Genomic DNA, 12,000 nt, shown 5'->3' with positions numbered 1-12,000 from the left:
GGGTCCCTGTCCAGAGGCAGGCCTGGACGCGCCTGGGTTGCGTGTCTATGCAAATCCAGCCCAAAGAGTTTCGAGCCTGTCTGCCCTGACTAAATGGCCAGATGTCATTCTTTCCTCTAGGGCTGAGACTGTCCTCAGAGTGCTCTGCAGAGAAACCTTGGGCTCTCTCTGCCACCGGTCTGCACTGTGTGTCATTTCGAATGGAAGAAGAAGCTGCCAAGCTCATCACTGACAATGACTCTGACATGTGCGAAGCAGGCCTTGCAGGCGGCAAAGCTTCCAGTGCCATGTCCCCCGCCATTGTTGGGTCCCCCGACACCAGGGTGTCATGGTGGGCATGGGCCAGAAGGACATCTGTGTAGGTAGGTGGTGAGACCCAGGGCAAGAAGGATGTTCCAACCCTGAAGTATCCTAGCAAGCATGGCACTGTCACCAACTGCGACAACATGGAAAAGATCTGGTGTAGCAGAAATCTTAGGTAGTCTTATTAATAAAATCAAACCTGAGGCCAGTTATTGGGGTGAATGCTGGTAGATCAGATGCAGAACAAGCCACAGCTAACTTCACCTGGCAAACTTCTCAGCTGCTCTTGTTTCCTCAGACTGGAAGCCTCTGTGTCCTCATATCTGAATGGCTCTCAGCTGAACTGTGCTGCTAGAAGCCTGAAAGCTTAACCAGCCAAATGCTGCTAGTTTCTGGTCCTCACGCCTTATATACCTTTCTGCTTTCTGCCATCACTCCCTGGGATTAAAGGCTTGCTTTCTGGGATTAAAGGCGTGTGTCACCATGCTTGGCTGTATCCTTGAACACATGGATTTCTGCCTCTAGAATGCTAGGATTAAATGCGTGTGCTACCACTGCCTATCCTCTATGTTTAATATTGTGGCTATTCTGTCTCTGACCCCAGATAAGTTTATTAGGGTTCACAATATTTTGGGGAACACAATCTGGCACCATCCCTTCTACAACAAACTTCACACAGCCCCTGAGGGTCACCTGGTGTTTCTGATTGAGGCCCCCAGAGCCACAAGGCTAACAGAGAGATGATGATGTAGATAATGTCTGAAACCTTCAACACCCCAGCCATGTACGTGGCCATTCAGGTGGCGCTGTCCCTGTATGTCTCTGGATGTACCACTGGTATTTTCATGGACTCTGGTGACCAGGACATATATATAGTGCCCATCTATGAAGGCTATGCCCTTTTCCATGCCATCTTCCATTTGGACCTGGCTAGCCAGGTCCTGACAGACCATCTCATGATGATCCTACTGAGCAGGGCTTACAATGTCACCATCATGGCTGAGTAAAAGTTTGTGAGTGATATTAGGAGAAGCTATGCTATGTTGTCCTGGGTTCTGAGCAAGAAATGGCTACTGTTGCATCCTCATCCTCTTTGAAGAAGATGGGTAAGTGATCACCATCAGCAATCAGTGGTTCCAGTGTCCAGAGGTGCTCTTCCAGCCCTCGTTCCTGGGCATCCCTAAGACTGCCTTCGACCCCATCATGAAGTGTTATGCGGATATCTGCAAGGACCTGTATGCCAACACAGTGCTGTCTGTGGCATCAGCATGTACCCAGGCATTGTGAACAGGAAGAGAGATCATATCCCAGCACAGTAAAGATCAAGAGGGTGAGTACCCATCTGGATCGGTGGCTCCATCCTGGCCTCCCTGTCCACCTTCCAGCAGATGTAAATCAGCAAGAAGGAGTATGGTGAGTCGGGTCCCTCCATCATCCACTGTGAACGAATGCTAGATGGACTGAGCAGCTTACAGGCATCTTCCGCATGAACTTGATCACTTGGTGGCTGGGGAGAACATGCTGAGCAAGAGAAATCCCCAGCCTGGTGAGCACCGTGCAGTGATTGTGCAGGGTATTAACTGGCAGCTGACAGTTCCCTGATTTCTTGAGCCTGCTGGGTTTCCGGAAGTCTTGCCAGCCTAACAAGGTGGGAAATCAGAGCCTTAGGACCCAGTTTCCGGTGCAGTGATTTCCCCTGACCACCATGGGTTATTACTTGCCTTGAATTAGGAACGTTTGCATTTACATCTGTAAAATTATTCATCCTTGAATTTATGCAAAGGTTTTGTGCTTGATTCTTTTTTTAAAAAAATGACAAAGTTTTGGTTTTCTATGCTTAAGTGAGAGCATTAGGACCCAGAAACACATCAACACATTATTGTGCAACAAAAAATAAAAGGGGTGCAATTAAAAAGAGAAAGAGAAAACTTATTCCATCTTAGGCATGATACACATGGCTCCACTTGGGCGTTGTATCTGAAAATACAGAGGCATGAAATGCTGGCTTTGACCAGCCAACTCACTCTCAAAGCAAGGACTTCATCACTCCAAACTCGCATTTTCTGTGTCCACATAGATATCTCTCTGCTCAGCACTGAGACTCGTAAAAATAAGCATCTTCCCAGGTACCCATGACAGTGCAGAAGTGTCTCATCTAGCTAGAGATGTCATGATATCTCTCAACATGGGGCAGTCTTCACGTTCACTAGCACATTCAAAGACATCAAATGCTCAGCAAGAATGTTAAATGCACATAGTTTTTGGAAAGCTGATATTCAAAGAAAACTCAGTCTACAGTGGCCATTGTAGATGAGGGTCCCTGCAGCATTTCTGTAGGCGACAGGAACCACGCAGGACAGGACAGAGGAGAGCCTGGACGAGGCATGCCTCAACAGCCATACCCTCTGGACATTCAAACAGGCCTGTGAGTGTCTCCAGACGAGAACTCCCAGGCTCTCAGAAGATCACGGTACTCGCCATTTAGAATTGATCTTGTAACAGGGATGGGACTGGAGTCTGGCATAGAAAAATACTCTTTGTTTTTAAATGTCATTTTTAATTTAAAGTAATCCATGCTTATTGTAGATAATAGAGAAAATATAGAATGTTATAAAGAAATCAAAACCATTCCCTTTTTACAACAGAGACAATCATTTGCATGTATATAAATGCATGTGTACACATAAAATTAGAAGCATAATGTATATAATTTTGCAGCCCACAGTTCTCACCTAAAATTACTTAAAAGCATCTTTCAGTGACACTCAGTGTTTGCATTCTACGAACACCCACACAACACTTACTCTGTGCCAGGGACTGTTCTAAGTACCCCACAAGCATCCATTCCTCACGGCACGTCCATGGGCTGTTATTATGAGCCCATCTGCAGCTGGAGACAGTAAGAGGCCATGGAGTTGATGGAGAAATGAACTCATTCTTTCCTGACTCCCAAGGCATGCCCTTGACCACCACACTGGACACCTCTGTGGACTCAGGGGCCTTCCTGCTCATGACTCTGTAGTGCTCTAGGGTGGTCATCTATGACTGGGACAATGCCATATTAAAGATCTTGATGTCCCTTCTCACTGCGGTCCCTCCAGCTCTGTGACTACAAGGTGTTAAGTGGGATAAGCAATTCATCATGAACTGGGGGAGACACTGCCCAGGCACTGTGCTGCAGGCTGTTCTGATCCTGGCCTCCCTGTGCCGTGGGTCTGGGGACTGGCTAACCCCACTCACTGGTGAGGTCCGGCACTGAGTTATTAACCTCATTCCTCAGCGCTGACATGAGAGCTTGCAACTGCCCATCTGGGCACTGAGATTCCTACCAGGCACCTGGCCCACGCCAGGGCAAAGGAAAGGCCTGTCTGCCTTTTTGTTTGCTTGGTTTTATGGTTTACTCATTCACTCAGCTGGACACATACTTGTACTCACCTACTGGGGTTACACTGACAGATTCTGGAGACCGACACCCTGGGATAGACCACTAAGCACGTCTGTGGGACTCAGATGAGTTCCTCCCTGCCTCGAACCCTGGGATAGACCACTAAGCACGTCTGTGGGACTCAGATGAGTTCCTCCCTACCTCGAACCCTGGGATAGACCACTAAGCACGTCTGTGGGACTCAGATGAGTTCCTTCCTGCCTCGACCACTTTCCTCTTTTATGATCAGGTGAACCCACACTCAAGGCTCCTGGGAAGACTGAGAGAGTCAAGTCCAAGTCAAAGAAGTTAGCCTGCCTAGAGCAAGGACTCAGTAGGCCATGGCTGTGGGCTCTGTTTCCTGCCCCTTGCCCACTCGTTCTGCCCCCCCCTCCCGAGGGCATCTGCTTGCCTCTCCACTGGGACGAATTGGGCGGGGAGTAAGGCATCAGCCACCACCTCCAGCCCTGTGATTCGGGAGCCCTCGGCTTCCTCTCTAGCTCACAGCTGAGGTGGTCGGTGTGCCCAGTCACCACACCATGTGGGACAGTGAAGACTCTTCCAGAAGTGCCCAGAACCATCAGCATCCTATTCTTAGGTGTCCTAGTTTGCTCTATGCTGTTCTAATAGACAAATAAATAGACATGGTGGCCAAAAATACTTGGAAAGGGTTAATATGGCTTAGGCTTCCTGATCTTAGTCCATTACCGAGAGAAGCCAAGGCGGGAACCTGAAGGCGGGAACTGAGACCGAGAGCATGGAGGAATGCGGCTTGCTACCTTTCTTATGCAGCCCAAGCCCACCTGTCTAGCGATGGTACCATAGACCAGGCCCTCTACATCAATTAGCAATCAAGAAATGCCCCGCAGACATGACCACAAGCTAACCCGAGAGGGGCAATCCCTCAATGGAGGTCCCTTTTCCTCCTTCCAGAGAGTAAGCTGGGGAGCTGTGTCCAGTCCCTAGGCTAGAGGACCTTGCTTCTGACACCGTTTGTTCCATGGGTCCTGAGGCATGCAGGAAGCTGGCTGTCATCACCACTCAAATCAGCCAGCCTCGGGACACTGGCTCCCCAAGCTCTGAGCAGCATTTGCACCCAAGCAGAGGCACAGGGAGCCGCCCTCTGAGCACGTGACCAGAGGCAGTGCCGCCTGCAGGCTTTGCCCTTCTTCATCGGGATTTCCACTCCGCCCTGGAGCTGAAAGGGGAGACTGGGCTTCTCAGAGCCTGAGTGGTAATTGCAGGAGACACTAAGCTTAGAGGCTAGCCTCTGCCTGAAGTCATCCACCTGCCCTCCTAAGAGGAGCTTCACAAAGCATCCCAGAGCGCCAGGGGCTGGATGGTGCTGTGGAGGGTGGCATGGCCTGAGGAAACTTGAGGGGCAGGGACCAGGACAGTAAAACAGCCCCAAGCCACAGTGTGGGTCACTGAGGGCACATTTTTCTTTTCCTTGAAGCCTATTTGGCCTAATCAGTAGAGAGCCAAGGAAGCTACCTGCCAGCCAGACCTCACAGGTCCCTCCAGGTTTCTGCTGCTCAGATGTTCCACTCTCTGTGTTATCTCTAGCCTCCTGCTGTCAGGCCCAGACAGACAGACAGCAGTATTTAAGGTTGTGTGTCTAACCAACAGAAAGCCTGGTACTCATCTGGGGGCCTGGCTCTTTATCCAGAAAACTGCATGTAAGGGTTGCAAAGCTCAGCCGAGAGTACACGTACTTTGCAACAAAAATAAACGTTCCACACAATAACCAAATACACCCCAGGACTCAACAGCTCCATGGAAAAGAGACGGCCAAGCCATCGCACACAAACTCTCTATGGGACAAGGGCAGAGGCAAAGCCCCTTAGAAGCTGATCTCTTCCTTGGGACTTCAGAAGCCCATACCCCTCCCCTGTGGTAAAATCCACTGAAGGATGTGGAACATCTGGCTTTCTCCCCTTTGCCTGCTGGTGAGCACATGGTGGGAAATGGTCAATGTCACTGAATCTTCTCTGCTTCTGCAACGTGCAGTAGCATGTGAGGATAAAACACAGCTCACCCATCAAGTGCAGCAGAGCTGACTCTCTCCACAGCAGAAGCTCGGGTTATTGACTGTGGGCTCTGGCTGAGTACCTGTGAGGAGACAGGAGGTTTAAAGACTGGTGCCTGACCTGGGCTGGAAGGAAGATCCATGCCTACCATGTGCTAAGGGGCAGGCGCTGCACGAGGAATCGATATTGGCAGCCTCCCTCCCAATACACCTATGGGGTGGGCACTGATAACTGTGCTTTGTAAAGTGCAATGACCAAAGCCAAGAAACATTAAAACCCAGGGCCATGAGCAGGGAAGAGGTTGTATTCAAACTCAGATCTTCCGGCTTTACTTGGGGTCCCAGGAATTTGAAACTGCAATGCCTTTTGGCTGGCCAGGCCCTGACCCAGGTGACAATGGGGGACAGAGAGATTGAAGAAGGCAGAAGCCACAGTGACAAGTCTTGCTGAGCAGCTCATGGCTCTAAAGCCCAATAGAAGGGGGTCCGGGTAACAGTGGGATGGGACCAACTAAACAGAGCTGGAAACCGGGGGCCAGAGAAAAATATTCAAATGCTGTGTGACCCTGGAGTTCCAGTCAACCCAACATTCCCTCCAGAGGAGCCCCACTGGGTTCCAAGGTACATCCCCCAAGTGCTACTGGAGTTGTTGGGCCAGAACTGGGCCCTGGCAGCCCTAACAAGCTCATTCGGCCACTGGTCTTCAACATACCAGTGAAAGACACAAAGTAATGATGGAAAGGAGGGGAAATTTAGTCTATGTGGCCACACTTGGGAGAACAAAGAGCTCACTGCCCTTCTCCCCATCCCCAAGTCCATCATCTGGGTTCTGACACAAGATTTACATTAAATAGAAAGCAAGAAACCTTGGGTGGTGAAGATGGCTCCTTTGGCAAAGGCACCTGCTACCAAACCTTTTGATTGGAGTTCGATCCCCAGGACCCACGTGGTGGGAGGGGAGACCTAACTATGACGTCCACGTGTGAGTTATGGACACACATGTAAAAAAATAAGTGTGAGTGGGGAAACCAAAGTAAGTATTTGTAACTAAGCAGTTCTGGTCCAAAGGGTGATGCTCCCCAGCCTCACCCACGCTGTCTCTGCTCTGGTCTCTCCAGCTAAGCGGGCTGACAAGTTGTCAGAACTCTGTGAATTCTTTTTCCAGGAGAAAGCTAGCTCCCACTCTGGCTGGTACCAGGCTCCCCGCAGGAGATTCCTAAGGACATTCTAATGGGGTGGCCTATTGTTTTCAAAGTCCACCAGCCAAAGGGAGGGGCATGAGTGTCTCTTTAGGACATTGTTAGGATTTCTGCCAGGGCCCTACAGGAGAATCCCACCTCTGCCACTGACCTCTGGGTTCTCAGACCCAGCATCCCCCAGCCTTGGGAGCTGTGAGCAGCCTGCAGAGAATGTGGGGACAGACCTTGCCCAACCTGGAGCAAGAAGACAATATTACTCATCTACTTCCCAACAGCTTCTAGTTGGAATGTTCCAGAACCACCAACGTGGCCCTGGAGCTATGAAAGCCTGGAAGCATCGTTCCTACCTTAGTAGTTTAACCTACTTTCAATCAACCAAGTGCCAAAGACAAGTCCCGGGCATGAGAAGCTATAATGAGGCCAGCATAGGTATCCTTGACTACTCAACACAGCACAGTGATGTACTGAGCCCCAAGGAACATGGAAAGAGACAAATGGATTTTTTTTCCTTTCAGATATGTCGTGGCAGGGACAAACAGGAACGGGCTCTTCCCAAGCTCCTTGCCATGTTCTCACTTCCCACAAAGCTTCTCAAGTTTCACAAGTTCCCGGAGAGGCCACCCCCATCCTTCCTGGGCAAGCCTTGGAGTACTGCAGCCAGGCTAGGGCTGCATCTTCTCCATCACAGCTGCCTGCACAGGGACAAGCCAAGGTGTCACCAAGAAATGTGGGCTGGATGAAATGAGCAGAAAGGCAGGACACAGCTCCACCCTCTGCACACCCCCTCCCACACCTCCTTAAACGCATCCCGGACCTGCACTCTCACACAAAAAGCACCTTACTTCCTGCCTAGTTCACCTCCCATACCTCTCAACTACCAGGTGTCCTTCCTTCTCTTGTTAAAACCAGGTGACTTGATATTTTAACTCCTTTACTCCTCAAACAGCCTGATCAAAAATGGCCGTGGGCAAGTCACCTGCCTTCTGCCTTTGGTTTTTACTACTGGCAAGCTGTGGTTCATAGCCATCTGGCCCAAGGTGCTGGGCACTGTGCTGGCAGGTTTTACATGTGCTAGCTCCTCCTCCACAAATCTACTCTTTTCAAACACAGAGTGAGTCATAGAAATGCTAAGTAATCCAACCAAGTCACACAGGTAGCTAAGTAGCACTGGATTTCAGCCCCCTGCCAAGGGCAGCCAACCCCAACACTCCAGCAAAGGGAGCAGAGTCCAGCAAAAGCTGCCACGTGGGCATCTGGAGGCTGAAATCTTTCCGTGTATCCACTGGACAGAGGAGAAGGGAAGGCCAATTCTGGGATCATGGCTGCTGGATGACTATGTTCTGTATTCAGCCTCTAAGGGTCACTGAGGAAGAATGGGTAGTTAACACATGACACGTGATGCTCTGCTTGCTCAGCAGCTGCTACAGGATAAGAACCCCCTCCCCTGTTCTAAAGAACAGTGTGGGGAGGTGACAAATGGAGATGATGGCCAAGACAAGGTGGCTGGCCACCCTCCTTCCAGGCCATGAACACCTGAGCATATGTGGTCCCTTGAGGGCCTGCATCCAGCAACTCTGGCCCCACAAATCAGGCAAGAGACCACTCAGATGATGGACATGAGGAGAAGGGACCAGGGTGCACCTGACTGACAAGTGCAGAGGCTGAGCCCTCAGGCCAGATCCCGAGCCCCTCAAAGACCCTCCCCTCTCTAAGGGACAGGGGACACAGTTTTGCTGGTAAGCCTTGCTAACCTTTTCCTTTCCCCAGATTTTCCCTTGGCTGCTTAGCCCAGGGGTGAAATCATGCGTCTTTGTGCACAAGTTCAACAACTGTAATTTGCAGGGAGTTAATTACCTTCAGACTTTGATCTGGTGGCATTTCATCTCTATGGTTACCAATCTAGCATAAACAGTTATCACTTGTCTCTTTCTCATAAAATATTCTCAAAAAAATACCCCCAGGGCTCCAGTCATGGAAATCAAATATACAAAATGTTCATGGACTCTTAAATGTTTTATGTGAAATATCTCTAACTGCAAAAATAGAGAAAATTGAACTATAAATTGGCTATAAATAATAAGTCAAGGATTATGAAAGTTTGCTGTTCAGCCCAACCTTCCAGAGCGTGGGCTCCTGTGTGAGGCAAGTGTGGAGGGGAATAAGAGGTTGACTGAGTGATGGGCAAGGTGTCCTGAAAGCATGCCTAGCCATGAGTATGTTCACACTCAGTGACCAGAGTACGGAGGACCGGTGCTCAAAAGGACCATTGGGTAGGGGATCACATAGTTGATTGTACCTGCAAGGTGCCCCATAAGACCTATACAACTAGAATCAACTCACGTTGCATGAATAAATGAATAATGATGATGATAGTTAGCATGTCTAACATGTAGAGTGTATGCCAGCTGCTGGAATGTACACTTTATAAGTAATTCTTCTTGTGACCCTCACAGTATTCCTAGGAGCTAAATGGGCTTAATGCATAATTTGCAAATGAGTGAGCAGAGATTCAGGAAGGCCATTGCACCTAAGGGACAGAGCCAGGGCTCACACCCAAGCCCATCTCCATTCAGAGCTCCTGTTCTCTCTGCCCCTCCTCCACTGTCACCAAATAGCAACCTCTCAAGTGCTGATGTCAGGTCTGCTTAGCCCAACTGAGGTTTCCGGTGTGAGAGGTAACTGTTCTGCTAACCTACTGAGGGGGCTCCTTAGACAAATGACCCAGTGTCTCTGGTCAGTGGTGTCCATCTGTACTGTGCCCCTGGCAAATAGCATCTATTCACTGGTCATTCTGCATCCCTGGCCAGAAGTACCTGTCCACAGGTAAACTTCTAATATAGGACCCATGTCATAACTCCAAAGGTGTGCAATGGTGTTCTATTTTGCTTTCTGATACTATAATAAATACCATGACCAAAAGCAACTTTGTGAAGAAAGGAATTACTTAGCTTACAGGGTATAGTCCATCACTGAGAACAGCCAAGGACGGAGCTTAAAGCAGAACTCACCTAGGGAACACTGCTCACTACCTTGCTCCCAGGCTCATGTTCAGCTACATTTTTTATATAGCTCAGACTCACCTGCCTAAGGATGGTACCACCCACAGTGGGCTGAGCCTTCAACATCAATGAGCAATCAAGAAAATGCCCCACAGGCATGACCACAGGCAAATCTAGGGGAAGCAGTTTTTCAAGTGAGGGTCCCTCTTCCCAAGTGTTTCAAGTTGACACCCAAGATCAGCCACCACTAATGAGAATATGGTACCCAGTGGACTGGAGTAACACCACAGCACTGCCCATACTGCACACAGCAAAAGATGGATGGAGGCACAGCTGGGGGAGGGAGCGAGCACTTCAACCATGACATTGCCTCAGGATGCTAGATGCCACCTACCTTGATCAGGGACCATTTGGAAATGAGTCCTAAGACAATGCCCACAAAGCCGAGGCCTGGGGTCCTAGACAGGAAGTTAGGAGACCACTGTTCTAGTCCTAGTACTGTTCCTGGCTCGGAACTTTAGATTTCTTATCTTTGAAATGGGTGTAAGGATCAAGGTGGCTCTAAGGGCAAGACAAAGGCTTATGTAAATGCATGCGTGAATGGGTACTTCCCCCTCTAAAGACCACCAGATGAGGCTCCTGGGCGTCCTCCAAGCTGTGATGCCCAAGAGAAGGAAGCATGGACTCCACCAGGCTTTATGGCCCTCATCCTCATTCACTCATCTCTTCTGTATTTCCCCTTCCTCTTGGAGGCAGCTGCCATAACATTCATAACACTCAGGAAAAGTCCAACTGTCAACGATGCCCCCAGTCCAGACCTTCCCCAGGCCAGGCACTGGGCAAATACTGTCTCATGTTCTCTCCATGGGCATCCTACCTGGGGACTGAATGCCCCCATTTGACAAAGTAGAAAACTGAAGTTCAGAGTTTTAGTAACCTGCCAAGTACAGAGGTCATTAGCCAGCAAAATTTGAACTGCGCACTGGTGGGTTCCAAATCCCACAGGTCTCACCATACACCATCAGCTCTGCACTGGGACAGGGCCTAGGACCCCAACCTTCCAAGTTTTCCCAAATCTTGGTTCTATCCAAGATTCCCCAAAGGAAGCCATTTCCCGCAAGGAGAAACCTGCACAGAAAACCATTCCACAGTTAGAGAGCGGCCATCTCAGCAAGACTGAAAGGTGTTCTTGCTGAAACCCTGGTGTCCTTAGACGAAAAGACAAAGTTGCTGTGGTGGCCCTCCAACCGTCCTCCTTGACCACTGAGGTGACTGTGGCTCAGAGTGTCTTTCTTGCTCTTGAATGAGCCTTATTCCTCACCCAGGATGCTCCCTCCAGGGAAGTATTCATTTACCCAGCGCTATTTTTGCAAGTCCCTGCTGTGTATGAGACGCTAAGCCCTGACAATGAGATATCATGGCTCCTGGGGCACGCAGCTTGTGGCCCCGAGTGATGATCACATTCCTATAGAAATGCTTGTCTGTCAGTCCACCCTCACATACCATCCTCCAACATGCACCCTGGAATGCCCTGGAAACTCTGTCCAGAATGGGAACTGTAGATGCTACTTAATTCAACGCCATTGCTGCCCCAGCTCCATCAAAGGCCCTTTCATTTCTTATTTCAACTGTACTTGCCAAAGTTTAGAAAGGCTAAGTGTCCACTCAGGGGGGGCCTGAGATTGTGACATGTGGGTTATGACTGATGTTGACTCTGGGTCACAGCACAAAGATCCAGATATGGCTGAGCCTCAAGGAACAAAGTAAACAGGTCACTGTGGTTGACAAGTATCCATGAGGGTGTGTTGTATGCTTGAATCTGTAGCCATCAAGGCTGAGAAACCCTGGCTCTGCCCTCTGGAATATGGATGCTGAGAACTTAGCACAGTCAGGAGGAAGAGGAGGAGGAGCAAGGAGAAGCTAGAAGAGGAGGCCATCAGAGGCAGTTGTTGGTGTCACTGATATGAGCAATGAGGGTCCATTTTCACTAGGATCTTCTGAATTTGCCCGATCAGAAGCAGAGCAAGGTGCTGCCTTTGAAAGGAA

At 49.5% G+C, this 12,000-nt stretch overlaps 1 pseudogene; it reads left to right on the top strand.

The window, feature by feature from the left end:
- The first annotated feature begins 200 nt into the window (after positions 1-200).
- On the top strand, positions 201-1,793 carry LOC107401194 (actin, cytoplasmic 2 pseudogene; annotated as a pseudogene).
- Positions 1,794-12,000: the final 10,207 nt, after the last annotated feature.

Source organism: Peromyscus maniculatus, chromosome 5, assembly GCF_049852395.1.
Source record: "Peromyscus maniculatus bairdii isolate BWxNUB_F1_BW_parent chromosome 5, HU_Pman_BW_mat_3.1, whole genome shotgun sequence".
Taxonomy (NCBI): Eukaryota; Metazoa; Chordata; class Mammalia; order Rodentia; family Cricetidae; genus Peromyscus; species Peromyscus maniculatus.
This window is presented reverse-complemented; position numbering and strand designations above follow the sequence as displayed.